Genomic DNA, 19,164 nt, shown 5'->3' on the forward strand with positions numbered 1-19,164 from the left:
CATTGGACTTTCAGTGCAGATGGGGTGGGATGAATATGTAGCTCTTTGGTTTCTATTTCTTGAATGTCAAATGGCAGAAAATTCAGTCTTAATTGTGAAATTCCTAAAGGGAAGTCATTCAAGTGGCTCTTTGGTGTAGGTTGCCTGTAGCCAATAAGGGTCTCTCCTCTACATACTGGCAGTCTTGGGAAATATACGTGTTCAGGATTTCCTATTACTGCCCTCAGATACAGCTGTTCTGCTGGGTAATATTGCAACATCTTCTAGGAAAGTATTTTCTCCTCTAGAGAAGTGGAAGCTGCAATGTTGGTCATAGTATTGCACTAAAACCAAGGCTATTGAAAGCCTGGAGCAAGATTATCCATAGACCAGATTGGAAGAGAATTTCCATGAAAAGCAGCTGTTGCCTTCCTTGCTCTAGTCAAAAGGCTAGTCAGTGTTTGGGCCATCCTCCTCCACCTGATTAGTCAGTCCCTGACAGGGGCAGCCAATAAAGCATCTCTTGCATAGGAGCACTCAAACCAGTTACTGGAGACCAGGAAGTGAGGCTGGAAACTAAAAATCTCATCTGCCTTCACTGAAGAGAGGCAGAGTCAGTGATAGCTGCTAATAGTGTCTGACTCTGCACTCTCAGAAAGCTGACCAAGGCAGAAGTCTTATGTAGTCTGCTCCCCCTGCTTCTGAGATGACTTCTTGTGGGAAAATGGCAGCTGTCGGCAAAAAATTCCAGAAGTATCCAGTTTTGAGTCTAGAAAAATTTAGTTTGTTACAGTACAAAAAGAAATACTGGTTCAGAGCTTTGACACCCCCAAAAGCAACATGAAGTTCTGCTGCTTATTAGTCTTGCACTTAGAGTCATCAGCTGTTGAAGTTTCTACACAAATTTGTGTAGAAAAGTTCAACTGCAATTAAGGGAGGACCCAGAATGTTGTTCCTGGCTGCTTATTGGAAGCCAAGTGAACATGTTCCAAAGTGATCAAGCCATAGAAAAGACCAGGAGTCCTAAATCTAGTATTAATACCCATGTGTTTAGTCATGATTTTGGACTGCTCAGGAGTTTTGAGCATTTATGCTGGATGTTACCCTGGGGGGGTGGGGGGGGGAACCACGGGCGGGGGAGAGAGGAGAGAATATCTTGGAACCAACACTGCTGGTTTGCAAGAGATTTTCCTTAGCTAGAATATTAATTGGATGGTCCTGTTGCCTTTTCAGTTTAGTTTCCCACCACTATATAAAAACTTGATACTTGTTGCCATATAAATGAGATCATTGCAACAGAGACTATGACTAAGGCCAAAAGGGACCCATCATGATCATCTAGCCTGATCTCCACATCACAGGCCACAGAACCTCACCCACCCACTCCTATAATAGACCACCTCTAGTTGTGTTACTGAAGTCCTCAAATCAGGATTTAAAGATTTCAAGTTATAGAAAAAAAATCACTCACTAGTTTAAACCCACAAGTCAACTGTGCCCCATGCTGCAGAGGAAAGTGAAAAACTGAAGGTCTTTGCCAGTCTGATCCAGGGGGAACCCCAAGTAGAGTCTATACCAAGAAGTTGACTGAAGATGAAGTCTAGGGTCAATTACAACACTTAAATCTTGGTGACCAATATGTATTAATCTCATTCCACTTAGAGATTTACACTAGAGGCATCTGCTTTAAATCAAAAGGAAGAGTAATTTTGTATGCATATGTAATAAGCATATTATGCTTGGAGAAACCTATGTATAAGTATTCTAGTTTTAGCTACACAATCTCTTCCATCACTAATTTTGACAAACCCAGATTCACCAGTTGCATCAAATTGATCCTATAGTTTACAGACTAGACCAAAAAGCTGGATTATAACCTCCCTAACTTTGAGCACTAGTAGCTGTATCTTAGTCCTAGTTAGTAGATCAACTAGGCTTATGATAAAGTACTTGTCCATCAGAAAGATTTCTGAAAGTCTTGATTCAGATGTACAGGTACGTGAAACTTCAAGTTTAATTTCTTTTTTAATGTTAATGTTTCAGCTCTTTGTAGATTCCTTAAAGTGAATTCTTTAGGACTACTGGTGTCACCATTACAAGCAGTGGAGTTTAAATGGTCTTTCAGCCCAGAGCATCTTTGCAGGCCCAGGGAGAAGTACAATATCACCATTCCTCCATTAGCACAGCATGATAATTTTCTTGTCTATGGTGTCCCACCATTTAGTCACAGGTCTGCCTCTAGGTCAACCTGATGTTGGTTGTGCTTGCATTATTTTCTTTGGCATCTTATCCATTTGTTTTCTATGAAGTCCCACCATTGGCTACAACTGGAAAAAATACAATCCTATACCCTGATTTCACTCCTTACTCTAAATTCATTGGTCTTTAATTCTATTTTATACCTGCCATCTTTCAAAGAACTCCACTTTATTTCATTCAGCCTTCTAATGTTTCTCATTTACTGTAACTACTTCCAGACCTCTGTATAATACTGTTGGTATATTGGGTTGATAAGTTTTGTAAACATCTTTATCAGTCCATTATTTTGTCAAATGGATATCTCCCTTTAACCTCATTCCTGGAGCCATCAGCACAGATGAAGCTGTCTAGAAACAAAATTCTACTTGTTCTAGTACTTCACTGCTGCATTTGAACACTTGTCCCTTTCCTCAAGATAAATGCCAAGATGACAAAGTGGTTACAAGTTCCAGTTTGACTGCACTGATTTTTCCTAAACTAGCAAGGAGTATCATTAATTCAAGTGTGCATGCCCATTGTACTAGGTCATCTGCATAAGCCCCTTAACTCTACAGTTGATGTCAGACTCTCCAACAAGGGCTCAGTCATTTGGAACTCTTATACCTTTTTTCCTCTAGTCCTTAGGAAAAACAAAAATAAGGTATTGCAGTACTGAATCACCTCCCTAGTCCTAGTTAAGGCTCACCTGTTCATACATTCAAGGTCCTGGTACCTTCCCCTCAACATGAGCTCCCAGCGTAGCAATGAGTTACTAATCCTTTATTACTCTCTTCCCCATTCTTATCATGAAAGTCCCTGTCCAGTAGGTATGGGGACCATTCCTTGATGTAGGACTTTGCATTTTAATACAACTAAATGCATTGCTTGCATGGTAAAGCCATGTACCCATCTAGATCACCTGGTAACAGAATGTCAGGGCATTGTGACCACCTTTGTTTTCTCCAACTTTTATATTTACTGCTAGATCTAAAGATTGATCATTAAGCCCAGTAGTGATCCCTGTGGATGCCCACTAGATACACACCCATCTGATTAGGATTCCCTACTGACAATGGCTTCAAGAGGTCAGTTAACCAGTTAATTTAAATTGGGCTTATATCAACTGTTCTCAAATAATTAGGTTGGAGTCAGGGAGACAAACCAAAGGGGATGAAGTACTGTTTTGATGAGCACAGACAACTGCACTCCTTGGGAAGCCAAGATATGCCAGAGTGGTCCACTAAAGGCAAGGGATTACTTTCTGGAGCTCTGTTTCTACCCAAGGATTGAAGCTGCCTTCTCACTCAGAGCTTTTCTTGTCCTTGCAGGTATGTGCTCCCTAGTGACAGAAGTGTGCATTTCCCCATCCCTTTTGGAAGCTTATGCACCAGTTTAGGTTCCAAGGAGTTTCTTTAAAGTATTCCTAAAGGTTTAGGTGGAAAAGATTGGACCCATTTTCACTGTGGAAGTCTGAGGTGTTCTCTCCTGCAGAGGGATTGTCCAGTTTCTAACCAGACTGTTTGTCCACAGCCAATAGGAAATGTGTACTGAACAAAGATTCCTCTGAAGGACTATATTATGACTCTGGGAATGAGCCAGGTTTGAAATAGCCCTCCATGTGTTTAAGTCTGTTGGCTTATTTTATCCCAGTCCTGGAACAGATGTTTGAAAACTATGGTGTGCCAGCATTTTACTCCAGAACGTGGTCCTTCATTTGTGTGTGTGTGCGCGCGTGCACAATAAAAGCAATACATTTGATGCACAGTTTGGAAGTCCTTTACCATGCCATGGGAAGTGCTCTCACTCAGCTAGCTGGGAGACTCAGTCATTTTTCCTGCTGAGCCAGATGTTCAGGAATGTGCGAAGGTTATACTATTGTAAAGTTAATGTTTCAGTGAGTTGGGCTTCTTTACTCTTTAGATGAGCCTCAAGACTAGCTCAAAAGAGCACCATATTTAGTTTAAAGAATTTCACTAAACAATTCTAGTTAATGGTCTGAGAAGAACTTGTGCTGAATGAGTACTCCCAGATTACTTCACCTAACCACTTTAGAGATAATGCAATGGACAAGTGGGTGCTTCCAGCAGTAAGGGGTATTTTAAGTAGAGTGACAACCTTTTCAGAAGTGGGGTACATGCTGGATTCCCTTCCTCCAAGGCTTTGCCCAGGCCAGAGCTGCTCAGGGAGCCCAGGCTGCTGTGGGGAGCCCTGGACCCTCCACCTGCCCAGGGCAGGGTGCCAGAGAGCAGCCCCACCATGTATTACCCCCTCCCTCAAGGCATACCACCCAGGGCAGGTGGAGGGTCTGGGGCTCCCTGAGCAGCAATTACCATGGCCCACCTCTGGCTTCTGGCCTGGCCAGGTGGGTGGAGGTAGCTAAGGCTGACCTCAGGCCTTCCCTCCCCCAGAAGAGGCTGGCCCCACCTGAGCCTCAGACAGGTGCAAAGCAGGGCTGTAGAGAATCCAGGACAAATGCTGCCCTGAGTTATTCAGCCCAGAACTCTAACTCTGCATTTTGGGACTCTCCTGCACAATTTGTGACAGGTGGTCACCCTAATTTTAATGGCAAGCAGCTAGTTCAGAAGCTATACATACTTAGCCAGAAATAGGAAGGAGTTCCTCTATCTGCAGCTTTGTGCCCTTCATACTCCTCTTGGGGGGTGGGGGGAGAAGAAGAAGAGGGCGGCAGTGTCTGCTGTTCGAGTCCCTGCACTCTTAACAGCAGCAGAGGTCTTATTGGGTAATTCAGTCAGGTGTGATCAGTTGGGCCAGTGTTCCCAGGTATTCTCTAGCCCAGGGAGAACAAAGTTGTTCATTAAGATCAGCAGGTGAGCTGCACTGTTTTACTACAGTTGTGCAGGACACTAGTTCTCTCAACCTAGTTCTCTCTTGAAAGTCCTACTCCAGTTTGAAGCCAGGTCAGACCAGTGAGAACCTAGACAGGCCAAGTCAACATATTGCCAAGTTAGAAAAATCAAATAGCAACAGCTATTTTAGTTTATGTTGGCAACCAGTTTATATGTAACTGAGTAAGTCTTTGGTTGCTGCACTGTTACACTGCATCAGAAGCAGTACCACAAAAGCAGTATTCACAGGTGAGTACTATCCAAAACCTCTGCAGTGGGATGGATGAGATTCCATTAGTTCAATGATGAAGTAAAGGCATCCACTAGTGATGGGTCTGGATCAGTCAGCAGCTAGGGCACTGCAAGCCATTCAAGCCAAGAAGGAGAAAGTATTCCCATGAGAGCTGTAACCAATTGGCAGTTCAGTTATATGAGGGGCAAATAACTTTTCAGATGGGTCTGAAGCTTTCAGATAAAGATAACCAGGCTTTGGAAGAAGCAAGTGCTTAAGACTCAGGGGATGAAGTGATGCACAGTTAATCCCATTTAATTGGCGGTTGATCACCTGTCTGTCACGACCACCTTGTGGCCATTCTGGGCCTATTGCTTATAAAGCCACCTGATTTTTGTGCAGCTTTCAGTGTTAGGTGCATTCTACTGTTGATGCTAGAGTCTTCCACAATGCAAGTGGAACACCTGCAAACAGTTTTTACTGATAGTGGTGGAAACAAGGCCACACTCTGTATTTTGGCCTTACACCACACAGCAGCTAACACTTTGAAAGCCAAGATCAGATCACCACTCAAATGAAACAGGGCAGGCACACACAGACATGGCAACTTCACATACTGTATTGTGTATGCCATCTAATCCAGGAGTATGATTGGATCTGGGAAGAAACTCAAAATTTGCACGTTCAGCATATGTATACAGAACACATTGCACTGACTGTATATTCATTGCCAGCACTTTATGAAGCTGGTCAACAGTAGCACTGGAAAGAGGGACAAATTGTATATACACATTTCCTCTTCTGCCCCCATTCCTTTAGCTATTGGAATCTGAAGCCCTTAAAATGTGACTTCTAGTCCTTTAATTTTACTCTTCTTTTTGAATTTAAGGAAGGATTATTTCAGGGAAAGGGTATTTGTATTAGCCATTGTGCCAGTTTGTCATGCTTTTCAATTAAAAGCATAAAAATACTAATTGAAAGAGGAAGCAAGTAATTCAGCTGAGTTATTGGAGATTTAGGAAAAAGTTCAAATACACTAGCCCTCAGACACTTGAAAAATTTGACCTTCACACTCCTGAGTTATAGTGTAAGTGAGGGTAGAGTTTGGCCCTCAGCAGCTATGGTCAGAAGTTGTTCCACTAGGTGGAACATCCAGACTCATAAGGTATGCTCGACAGAAGACAGACTATTGTGTTAAAAACCAAACCACCCACTATTAGTCTGTTTAGGATTCTCTAGAAAGCTTAAAGTGTATACTTTGCGGTTATCATCTTGATGCCTCTACTTCTGGTAGAATATTGAGATCAGTCTCAGTTAATACCACTACTGATTCTATTTCAGAACTTGCCTAGCACTCTGTCAGGATCCAGTGGGGTGAAATGTATTTAGTGTTTGACCATGCATAAAGAGTGAGAGCATTCAGCATGCACATATAGCACTGGTGGAGGGGGGCAGGGGGCATGCAGCACAGCACCTCACATAGCAGGCATGTTTGTTGATAAGAAACCTCATAGTAAGACGTGTCCCATGCAGCCATCTACCTCAAGGCAGGAAATCCTGCTGAGATTTCAGAGTGGTTCCAGGAAGTCTAGGTATTTCAGACTTAAATACAACCCTGCCCCCAAACTAGTATGTGTCTTATATGCCTATGGGAGGCTGTCTTAACTCAAGAATTTTAGTGCAGCTCATCCACCTGATAGTTACGATTAGTTTTACCATGCACTTCATAGAAGTCAGACCTGTAGCAAGGCAGGCTGACTTCTCAAAAGGCTAAGATATTCCAAGAATAATTGATTAATACACAGATGGTTAAGAACCATTTAAAAGGGTTTCCTCATAAGTTTCTAGGCTCTTTGGACAGCAGCTTTAACAGTTTATTTTAGGATTGTTGCCAATAAGCTACAGTACTGCTATTACTCTAGGATGGCTTCCCCCTGCTCCCCGAAATAGTTGGCAGTTAGAGAGATTTTGAAGACCTCAATTATGGTCATAACAGCATTCCTCTTGATAGCTTGTGCTGCTATTTGGAAACTGTGGTAATAAGACCACCATGTTAAGCAGAGAACTCACCTGCCATTTATAGAAACTGAAATAATTGTATTTCTGGCCCTGCAGCAAGGATCACGTGAGTTAAATTGTGTGGAGAAAGGAAAAAAATGGGGGGAGGGGGGGAATATGGAGAGGCCAGAGGGAAAAAACTGACAGTAAAGTAAAAATCTCTACTAGACTGCCTAGTACTTTGTCCTCCTCGCAGCATGTGCTTCTTCATTGTCCCTTGGTACTGCAAGGGCTTGATATAGACAAAAGTTATTGCATGTAAATATTAACCTTGAATTAGAACCCAGGAGGCCAAGAGAGGACAGGAAAACAAGGCTTTATTGCCGACTCCAACATATCCTGTTGGGAATAAGGGAAGTTGCCAGAACTGCTGCAATAATTTAAGTACTACGAACAGAGTTTTGTAAGGCAATGTTTTCTCCTAACTAGTCAGTCATTTGAATTCCTAATAGTTTAGAAAGCTTGTATTTTGTACTTCTGCTTCAGCTCTTACTAAATTAGTCTGGAGAAGACAGGCACGACAACCCAATAGTCAGGAACTCTATTAACAGCAGCTGCATAAAGATACCATTAAATCCATTTGCCAAAAGGACATCTTTAGTCTATTACACAGCTGTTGGAGGATATTGTCAGTTTCCAGTGGCACAGGTGATGCCATCTATTTTTAAGAGAAGCCTGGCAGCTCTTCTTTTTAAGAAAAAAAGGAAGACAAACCACCCCTGAGCATTCTACCAACAAGTGGGTTAATTTACTAAAAAAATTTAGTGGAATAAGCTGAAACAGGGTAGAGAGAAACATGCTGCTCTCATGAGAGAGTCTGAAATAATCTAGGATACTAACAACACATTAATACTTGGGGCAGCTTCTACTATACAATAGCACATTCATGTATGTCCCTGTGTGGCTTGACCGACAATGACAATTATGCACATAAATCTCTGGACTGGATACTAATGTTGCAAATTTTACTGTTTAAACACTGTTGCATTGGCAATGAACTGAGTAACCTTGAAAGGCATTGTGCAAGTATTAGTGAATTAGAAAAATGAATGCACTATTTCAGACACATCTGCCTTTTGATCAGGGTCTTTTGGGCACATCTGGAAAGTTGAAGTGCTAGACTGGAAATGTTTTGCCTCATTATTAAAGCACCCAAAATGCTAGAGCACTGTGTGCTTTGAGTGGTCAAGGGCATGGAGTTTACACTTAAATTGAATGAACCTACTGTAGTGCAACAGCTTAGATTGGGCCATGACCTGCTGAATAAGAACTGAACTTACCACTTGCGATTGGAAAGTGGTACCATAGTCAGCCAGCAAGCAGTCCAACAGACATGGGCGTAGAGCCTAATCAGAGACCCTAGTGGGGTTAGCCTCCTCATGGGCCTCACTACAGATCATAGTTCTCATTTCCCTGAAGTGAAGTTTGGGGGAGGAGGGAGAATTACCAATTTACCTTTTGGCTCACATTTCTGAATTTAGTTTCCCAATGACATCATGGGGGTATCAGAGTGCAAATACCGCAGGCTTCAGAAGAAGCCTGCTTATGCAGCATTTCCCTTTTATTAAGGGGAATACTTTACACCACACTGCATTTATAGCAATATCCTTGTCTCTTGCTGCCTACATCTAGGAATGAAGAGGCAGTTTGCATGAGACTGACCCAGAGTTTTAAGAGCAGGAGTAATTTGGTTAACTGTTTTTCACATCCAATTCTAGTGGGATATATATAAAGACTCAAGCAACCAAAATCCAGATGCAAATGGAGTCTGGATGGCTGCCAGTGGGCACCTTGCCTTTTAAAGCAAATTAAATTTTTTTTATTAAAGCTAATGTTTAAGTTAAATACACAGGTTGAGAAAAATGTCTTTCCATCTGGGTATAATGTTTAGATCATCCACAAATACAAAGTCTGTTTAAAACTCATAAGATACATACTACAGTTTATTCAGTTCACTGGAGTTATCAAACTGTCAAATCACTTACTAGAATAATTTTTGGTATGCAATTTATTACCAGTCATTCTTTCCATACCAGGTATAAATGCTTGGCTTCCCTCCCCACCAGCCACTAAGAGTCCTTCCTCTTTCCAAGAGACTGGAAGTTTTTTTTTTTTAAAAAAGGAGCCATACTCCAAGTTAATGTTGATGGCAAGCTCATCCCAGCATTGCTACGATCAGTTTTAGTCTAGCTACCATCAGACATTTGGTGACCTTTCACTAATATCAGCTTTTGCCTTGAGGTCTAAGCAGCAATCACAACACAGCTGGTCAAAGCTATTGCTTAGCTAGTTTACAAGAGTCAAGTTCACAACACTAAAGATAAGTACTATTGGCTCAAATGACTTTCTAGAAACAGTTTTGTCTCCGTCATTTAAATGAGCTACTTTAGTCAGTTGGGGTCAGGGTTTATGCCTTTCACCAAGGTGTATCCTTATGACAAGGGTCACAGGCCTGCTTCTGTAGACTATTCTCTTTGTCAACAGCAATAGTTCCCATGGTTTATTTATGAGTTAATGTGTTTCAGAAGGTACTGGGTAGTCCCCTCCCCTGCCACTGCACTGGACTCCAGTACTGCCAACCCCTGAAGCAATGTTTAATTGCTATGAAAGGTAATGATGGGGAGCCTGTTCCTTGGCTACTGCCTTTAAGTCATATTACTGAAGTTTTTGGCTGCTAAACTTCAAAAAAGGATTGTGAAGCCAGTGACTAAATCATGGTGGCCACAGGGATTGCTTTGTGACAGCTCCATGTACTCCAAGGTCTTAGTACAGGCAACAAGGAGTCATTCCAGTGATCCACCATCCAAATGCCTTTCCCATATCAGCTTAGTTTACTAGCTGTTGCTCCATCAACTGATCAGGACAGTCTGTTCTCATGATATCATCTCACCAGTTTTTGGTCTTTACTTAGCATTTGATTTTTTTAAGAATCCAGGAAGTACAAGAACATGGCTTAGTCAGCATTTACATAATTTAGGTTGTTTTTAACTAAAGCCAGGCATCTGTTGCCTACTCATCTAACAGTTCTCAAAATGAACTGGCTATTCAGCAGTTTAAAGGATTTTAACATATTACAAATCTGTTCTCAAACCTGTGACATTCTAAGGAATTTGTACATTTTTAGGAGAGCTGGTTGGAAGAGATTCAATAGCCAGCTTTCTGTGGGAACGGTTTTGGCCAGATTCCAATATTGGTTTATAACTCCATGAATATAAGTACACCAAAATCTTTGGGCTAGTTCCCAACAGAGCTAGTCACCAAGCTCTAGGAAATACAGCATCTATAAATTGGAACATCATTCTGCTTATCGGCAGTTTACTTAGTTCTTAGCAGCACCCAGGATTTTACTGTAAGAGTCTATACCAATGCATTATTCATATTTGAATTGGTTGCAATCTGCACAACCCCTTATCCCATCTGAAGCTAGTTGGGTAAAGGGCAAAATGGCCTTGTGGCTATTGCTGTTCTGGGTCATTTAAATATAGGTGACAAAAGTAGATATTTTCAGTTTGTACTAAGCAGCTTTAGACAAGTTTGTTGATCACTGCAAGGCAAGAGTTTGTCAAGATCCAGAAGTTGGAAGCTAGAGTTTCTCCTCAGTATGGATCTCTTCTCTCCTATAAGGAACTTTTAAGATGTAGCTTCAATGGTCCTAAAAAGTCTCATAAGACTAGTTTCTGAAGTGTAGAGATACATTTGTTGCTTTAAGCCTTGACTTTCAGTTCTTCCAGTTCTATTTCACCATTTGTTGTGGATCCTCACTACTTTAGTGTTGCTTAATTAAGTCGATTTGACTCAGACTAAGTGCATTATAACTCATGTAAACAAAGAATTTTAGCAAGGGAATAGCTCAGTGCCATTTCATCTCCACCTGGAATTGTAGCTCAAGAGGCATACTCTATAGTTAAAACATCTTCTCACCACTCGGAGTAAGTTCTCTTAAGAACTCTGCCATCTCCCACTTTCCCAGTAAAGTTGGGACTTTTCCCCTACATTGAAGCAGTTAGCGTTATTTCAGTTGCATGTTGTAAGATCTGCCACTATTGGGACATCCCTCTTTGCAGTTTGAACATGTGACTATTTCATTAGACCAGAGGTAGGACTATTGCCTATCTTCTGCACAGCCTGCCATGGTATACAATGCAGATGATCCAACTACCTACCACAAAGTTGGAAGAAAATAGGATTTACTCCATCACCCTTGTGGTGTTTAAGAGTAGTGTGATCTAAGTTAATAGTTAAGATCTATTGGGCTAGGATTTGATTGAGAATTTGCATTATGCTCAGGATCTGAGTATGGAATGGATGATTCAGCAAGTGCTTAGAATTATCCTACAGAAGTGTTTCTGTAGAGATGGAATAAAGTACTTCATGAAAGCTAAGAATGGTCAATCTGGAAAAGCAAATTTAAAATCTAATCTATGTTAACTATCCACTATGGGTATGTCTACACAGGAATAAAATACCCTCAGCTGGCCCAGGTCAACTGACTCAGGCTTCAGCTCTGGGATGGGGGTGAGGAGGGAAGGGGAGAAGCCATGTACATTCAGGCTCAGGCTGCAGCCCAAGCTCTGGAACCCTCCACACTTTCAGGGTCCCAGAGCTTGGGCTGCTGCCCAAGTGTCTACATAGCAATTTCCCCGCCCCTGCTTCCAGCTCCAGAGTCCAAGTCAGCTGACCTAGGCCAGCCACAACCATGCCACGTACCCTTGGCCAGTACGTACAAGAGTGAAGCAAACATCTCACTGCTTCATGTGTCTCACATGCTTGTTAATCCACTGGAAGATACTCAGATATTAGAAGTGAGCACAGTAGGAGAGTCTAGTCTCTCTAGACTAGTGTCTGTGGGAGATTTGGTAACTGCCAGTTTGAAAATATGAAATGCTCTGTCAGATACAAGGATGAGTCTCTAGGGGCCTGGGGAGTTGCATAGCACGGATAGTCCGAGTGGGAATTTGTGCTGCCGCTGCTGCCATTGCCAAAGCTGAGTAACTGGAACCATTTGCTTATACCTCCCTCTGTAACTAGAGTTAAGACTAGTGTCTTATTTCTGCCTAAAAGATTTACAGGGGAGGTTCTCATCTGAACTATTCTCTGCCTCAGCATTTTTAGGTCTCTTTCAGTGGGCTTCCCTAGGTAGTCATTCAACATTTTACAACTGCATATGGATTCTCCCATTAGACATTACTGGCAGACTGCAATATCTTCCTGGATGCAAGATAGAGGGAATTCATGTTCTAGAAAATTACGATAAGGAAGACTTACAGTATGACAAAGCCTGGGTGTAGCAGTCAAGAACTCCAAGTTCTAATCCTGACTGACATAGGCTTCCTTTGTACCTTTTTGCAAGTCAGTCATCTCTAGGACCATCTTGTCCCACATCACCCTTTGAAAAAAAAAAAAAAAAGAATTTTAGCTACCTCACAAGCAATGTTCCCTCTAATTTTTGACAGGCCCATGTGCGCAAAAGATTTCTTGTGTGCAAATTGTTGTGCGTGCAGTGTTTCACCATGTGCACAGGGTTTAGGATCTGTGTGCGCATGCACAGCTTAGAGGGAACAATGCTCAGAAGTGCCTGGAGATGGGGCTCACCTTCTACCTGGGAGGAAGAGATTAGGCACCAACTTTGAACCCTGCTCTGAAGCTCCATCTTGCAAGTCAACCTCCGTCTAACAAGTGTTTGCAGTTAGATGCCCTTATCTTCTGCTGCTGAAAACAAAGACTGCCTCCTCCAGTTTTTGCCTTTCAAGATAGGAATAGTACAAAAGGCTAAAGACCCTCCTTTCTCTATTGGAGTTGTCAGGGTTGATCACAAGGAATGATTACAGCACTATCAGATCTGATATTTATAGTGAATTACTTGTCTCATTGTAATCCCTTCAGTGTTCTTATTTATCTTGTCCTATATAGGTAGACAAGTCTTATTCTTGATATCATGTGACAAAATTCCACAGTAATTTCAGATGTTAGGATTCTATGAAGCAGAATGTTTGCTGTTACATGGCACTTTAGTCCTCATGTATCAAGGTAAAAATTGCCAGCTAGTATCTTGTACAGGTCTCTTGCAGGACAGGGACCAAGTGTCCAGTCAGTGTCTTTTTAAAGCCTCCTGAATTGTGTACAGTCACTGAACCTTGTTATTTTAATAAGAGAATCCCCATCCTATGAATCACTGGATGATCCTATAAGGATCTAATAGGAACTAGTAGAGAGGGAGGAAATTCAGTCAAGGCTAATGTGCTGTCCTTAACTGGTCCCATTGAACTGAAAGTGTTATGATTAAGAGGGTGTGTATTATCAGTGTTTGTTACTTTGGAGACAGTTAGAGGGAGTGAAGGCCTGCTGTCGGGACTTTTATCAAGTCTTTAACCCAAGAGCATTTTGCAGTGTGCAGGGAAGCTGGTGGTTCTTCACTTATATTGAGTCACACACACCGTGTCAGCAATGTGTCATTCTGAGGGGTTCTCTACACCCAGGGGCAAACCTGGGTCAGTGGGATTAGTGTGTAGAAAGTTAAGTATTGGAAGGAAGAGGCTAAGTTAAGTGTTGAACAAAGCTAAGGACTTGCCTACACAAGAAAGTAGAGCCAGTTTAGTTACACTGATGCAGTATAATAGACCTTGCCTATACACAAGCAGTATTAGCAATAGTAGACATCTATATTTCAAGATGTCTGCATTCAGTTTGTTTTGAGTCCCAAGACCATGATGTTCTGGCAGTCAACTCATTTATTACCAGGCATTCTCTAGCCACCACCCTCCCACTTCACCTCCAGCTGGCGTTCCCTCTTCTCTGTAGAGGCACCTTCCTCCCCCTAAGTCCGCTAAGGGCATTTTAGTGGTTTACATCAGCATTTGTACTCAAAAAGCAGAGGTGTGACAAGATGGCTTCTGCAGTAACCTGGCTAGCCTCAGCATTCACTCCTGCAAGAGACTTTAGTTCAAGGATGTCAAGTTGATTGGTATGTCAGTTAGCCATGATTCCTTTCTATTACACCTGTTCCAAAAAGAGTCTAGGATTGCTAGCTCTGTTCATGTGTTATTCCCAGTGGGAGTAAGCTAAACAATGTCCAACCTCTGATCTTAAAATTCTTCTTACTAGAAAGCCACAGTTTCTTCCATTGAAGTTTTCAGGATCCCTTATCTGAAGGATACTTAGGACATTAATCTAACTATGCACTGAAGGCTGTGGTTAATTAAATTGGGCAGAAGATCTGAATCTTACTGATAGGCACTAGTAAGGACAAAATATTGCCCTTATCCCTCCCCTAGCCTGAGGGAGCTTACTTCCACTGACTGAGAACAGATCCCTAAAGTATTCTGGTGGCCAATAAGTGAGTCTGTTGCTTTGAGTGCTCTCAAAGGACAGTAATGTCATCCAAACTGCTGGCCCTGCTGAATGCAGTCCACATGCATCCCAAAGTGCAGGGTCAGCGCAAAAGACCACCCAAGTGTCATAGAAGCACGTAGCTCATCAAAAAAGGATAGGAAGCCTGTGGGCCTGGCAACAGTACTTGAAGATTACAGCATGGTTTCAGGCTACCCCATTTCATCTCTGGACATCCACATCTTCTCATTCCATCTCTCAGCAGCCTGCCCAGCTGGGAGACCACAATCCCCCTCCTTGAAACCAAGTATTATTGACTTAGGTTCCCACAGAGCCCAGGGACAGATGTCTTTTCTGCCTGCTTCATTTAATGTGTCCCACATCCAGTTGTCTTATTCCTGTATTCAGAATATTTCCATCTGTAAAATGGATTAGTACTCTTCCTTCACAGAGGAAAGCATTCATAAGATGGTGCTCAGCAACCATCAACTACAGGCATATGGACAGCTCTCTCCTCGAAGCAGATCTTGACTGACAAAGCTCTGGCTCCTCCCTCCCCCCACCTTAGAGTTCTAAACACTGAAGACAGCTGCAAGGACATAGATAATAAATACTTGCCATGTTCCTGCTGCGTCTCCAGGCCATCCAATGGATATTGGACCTGCCTTTCCCCCCCTCAAGGAAACTTCCTATGAAGCGTTAGGGAGACATTACCACTGTAAAAGTGAGGATTTTATAGCAGTCACAACTGATTAAGTTCTCTGGGGTTAGGACCACATCTTCCGGTTCATAGCATGCCAAACAGACAACTGGTGCTTAGTTTGTTTCAATTGACATTGGGAAAAAAAACAAAACACAATGAGGAGACTGATAGTAAGTCATGCTGTAGCAAAGTCAAATACCAGTTACCAGAAAGGATGAGTGAAGATGGTATTAAGAGTCACCTGAAATGTTGGAGTTGAGTGATCTAAATGCCAAGAAGTCTTAAATTTGGTCTATTCTTCAGGAGTAAGGGTCAAGGAGTAAATGGGGCCTAGAGTAAAGGTCCCAGTGACTTGGGAATGCTCTCCTATTTACACTAATCTTTTCCTCAGTCTTACTCATCTTTTGCCAATTAATGCTTTATTCCTGTGGCTCACCTATCTTAATTTGCATCTTTTATACCTTTTGGGGGGTTCTCTGTTTACGGCAAAGGTTGGTTCCATTTCAAAGTTAGGAATGGAATTCATGCTTTAGACCCAAACCCAAGACATTTGGCAATTTCAGAAGTTTTCCTAAAGGACAAGATCCATTTTGGTTTGGCAGAGCAGGAAGGGCCTATATACACCATGATTCCCAAAATAGAGTACTCTTGGAATGGATTTTGCACATGGGAAGGATAGGGAAGAATGATCTTCTATTGCCCTAGGGACCCTATTTTGAAGCCTATTTTTGAGGCATCTTCTAGTATATTCCTTTTCCAGATGGTTATGGATTTGCACCAGAACTGAGTCTGGAATCAAATGTCTAGCTTCTATGAATGAATTAACCATTTTCCCCATCCCAATTTCTATTACTAATTCTTACATTTGAGTTAGGTATTGAAGGGGGGTGAACATCTCAGAACATGCATTTGTTAGGGTTAGTAAAAGCACAAGTGCCACTTGCCATCAGAAGGCTAATTTAAAGGCACCAGTGCCTAATCTAAGAGTTTTCATAACCAATGAAGGGAAATGTTCCCTTCTACGGTGTCCCTGCCCATTCCCCAAAGGGGGATTTCAGCCACGTGCATATCTCTGCTGACGAGATGAAGATACCTTGCTAGATTCAGCTTAGACTTTTGGTATTTGTACAATTTTCTTGGTCTAGTTACTCAGGCTTCTACAGTGTCCCAATTTCAGGTATTTTATCCTGTATTAAAACCACTTTTCCTTACCTAGTTAACTGTGGAAGCCACAGCAACACTGAAGGGGAAATATTTGTGGCTTTTTAAAGGGGATGAGGCCGGTCTCTGCAAGGGACATGCTGCTGTTAGATGAGGATTTGCTCTTGCTAGGCCACCCAGGTATACAGTCATCCAGTCTCATTGGAGGAGACTTTATCATCATTTTCTAGCTTGTTTAGCTAATTAAGTGTGCTGCTCTTTGTTTTTAAAGCAGTGGAGAGAATGGTTACACCAAGCTACTAAATAAATTCTACTGTAGGCAAACAATAGATTTAAGACACCAACCAACTACTGCTCAGAACAAGGACATTGCCTTGAACAGTCTGATAGGCCCCCCCAATGAGTGTCATCATGATATCCTGAGCAGTGAGGGCATACATTTGTCCTGTAACCCATTTCTGTTTATTTCATCCTTAAGAGGAGCTCCCTTTCACTAGGCAGGGGCTTTTTTTTGGCTACAAGATTTGTCACATTCGCCTGTAAGAGTTCACCCATCACTACTGAGATGTCACCTACTTGCCCCAAGTGCAGACATTAGAAAGCCAAACAAACAAGATGCTCAGGCCAAAATGCTTAGTTATGTTCTCACCCTTTTCTCTCCCCCACCCCCATTGGCACTGAGTGACTGGATTCTTTCATCCACACTATTTCTAGAACAGCAGGTTTTTACTAGCTATATTACTACATATATAAAAATAAAGCTTGTCTTAATCCCCTCCTAGCTGCAGAAAGTGCTTGTTTATTTTGCTTGGTGTTCTTGGGCTTCTTTAGGAGATGGGCCCTTTTAGACTCCTGAAAGCAGGATGCAGACATTTCCACCCAATTTTAGCTGGAGCCTTATTTTGGGAGTAAGGCCATGCTACTGCCTAGCATTAATATCCCCCCATATCGATTTAAAAACCGTACTAGTCCTAGGCCATGAAAGCCATCACAGTCACAGCTGGCTCCAGAGATTTAACCCAGTCTCTCGCGTCCCCTCCCCCAGCACGGTTACTATTGTACGTTTCAGCGCTTTAAATGCGTTAGGTAGCCCCCGTGGGCTCTCGGTCTTTGGCAGAGCCTTTACCTAAGGGCGTTGCCACAATAAAGCCCAAGTTCGCGATCAGTCAGCCCCCAGGAAGAGTTTTTCCTAGCGATAGAAATCAGAGACTTCGTGAGGGAGAAGCCAAGACCAGCTGGTAGGCGATTAGTCGGCTCCCGTTCCGAGGGGTCGCCTTCTCTGGGCTGCCTGGAGCCCGTTTTACAGGCTCGCCCCAGCGACGCTGCGGGTTGGGCTCGGAGTCCCCCGGCAGGCGGTAAGAGCCCGGGCAGCAGGCGCCCCGGGCACGCCGAGGGCGGTTCGCTCTAGCCAAGCCTGCGGCGTCCGGCTCAGAAGCAGCGGGCAGCAACCCCAGCGAGCGAGTCAATGTCACACTCGGGAACAGGCTGGGGGCTGCTGCCTTAAGACCGGATTCTTAGCGCCCCCTCCACCCCTGTACTAGGGGCAGTCTGGCCTGGAGCCCCTAGGACCCTTTACAAGGAGCCCCCGATCGATCCCCCCCCAAAAAAAGGTAGGAGGAGGAACCACCCTCCTGAAGAGCTACTTACAGCCTAGCTCCGTGCTATCCGGTGCATACTCCTCGGGCTACAGCCGGTAGAGTAGCTGACACCGTGGGCCCGGTTAAATATTCAGTTGTATTCCAGCCTTTAGTGTAGTTAGCCACTCACAGCCAGAGATATGGTTTTAATCAGATGCTGGCAGCTGAGGACTACCCAGGAATGTGCTGTGATGATTTTGCTGCTTGGGCTTGGCTACTCCCCCTCAACGTGTCGGTGCTTCCAAACTTAACCCTTTGCAAACCAGGACTGAAGGGAACCAGGGCTGTTAGGCTGTTATGCAATAATGAGTACTACAGCAGAGAGGAGAAAATGACATTAAAGGGGTTGATTTAAACCCACAGCAGGAAATTCGGAGGTTTTTAAATTAGTTGTGTGCGTTTTTAAGGCTCAGAGGGAATTCACAAGTAAGGGGTGGAAGGTCTGTAGCTCACAAATTCTGCAGGTATTATCATTCATAAAGAGAAACCCGAAATGCATTTTTAGAAAGCACCTCCAAACTCCCTCTGTGTAGAGGGGATCCAAAGCCTGGTCTCAATGTGTATATGTTTATATTTATTTGTGGAGATGGTGTTTAAAAATCCATACCCAGATGCAGATATGAATTTGACTACTTTATAACTGGCTGAACCAAAATCCTGGATCAAGGCATCTTCAAACTTCGGGTCGTAGGCAGGTTGTATCCAGATCTGACTTTGGCAGCTTACACCAATCTTTACTCAAAGCACTTATATTGTTTTTGTTCCCCAGTATTGGATCCTGTCATCTCTCCCTTCCCCCCACCCAGTTACAATATATATTAGGAAATGTGGAGTGGGGAAAGGTGTGTTTTATGCGAAAGTCATGCAATGCCCTTTATTTCATCACTGGACACTTGGGGAGGGATGTGGTTAAATATATCATGTGCTGTATATTTTATGGTCTCCATCTAACCCTGCATACAAAACCACCAGACTGCTGAGAAG

At 42.8% G+C, this 19,164-nt stretch overlaps 1 protein-coding gene across 5 annotated transcripts in view; it reads right to left on the minus strand.

Moving 5' to 3' along the window:
- DAB2 (DAB adaptor protein 2) overlaps positions 1–18,369 on the minus strand; it is a 42,483-nt gene extending 24,114 nt beyond the window's left edge. For 2 of the 5 annotated variants that reach the window (XM_073343833.1, XM_073343831.1), the window contains exons 1-2: positions 18,191–18,368; positions 12,619–12,739 (exon numbers count right to left, since the gene is read on the minus strand). The gene's annotated coding sequence lies outside the window, so the exon portion shown is untranslated. Of the gene's footprint in view, positions 1–12,618; positions 12,740–18,190 lie in introns of all 5 variants that reach the window. The other 3 variants (XM_073343834.1, XM_073343835.1, XM_073343832.1) reach the window with 3 other exon arrangements.
- Positions 18,370–19,164: the final 795 nt, after the last annotated feature.

The sequence above is a fragment of the Lepidochelys kempii genome, chromosome 5 (genome assembly GCF_965140265.1).
Source record: "Lepidochelys kempii isolate rLepKem1 chromosome 5, rLepKem1.hap2, whole genome shotgun sequence".
NCBI classification, from domain to species: domain Eukaryota; kingdom Metazoa; phylum Chordata; order Testudines; family Cheloniidae; genus Lepidochelys; species Lepidochelys kempii.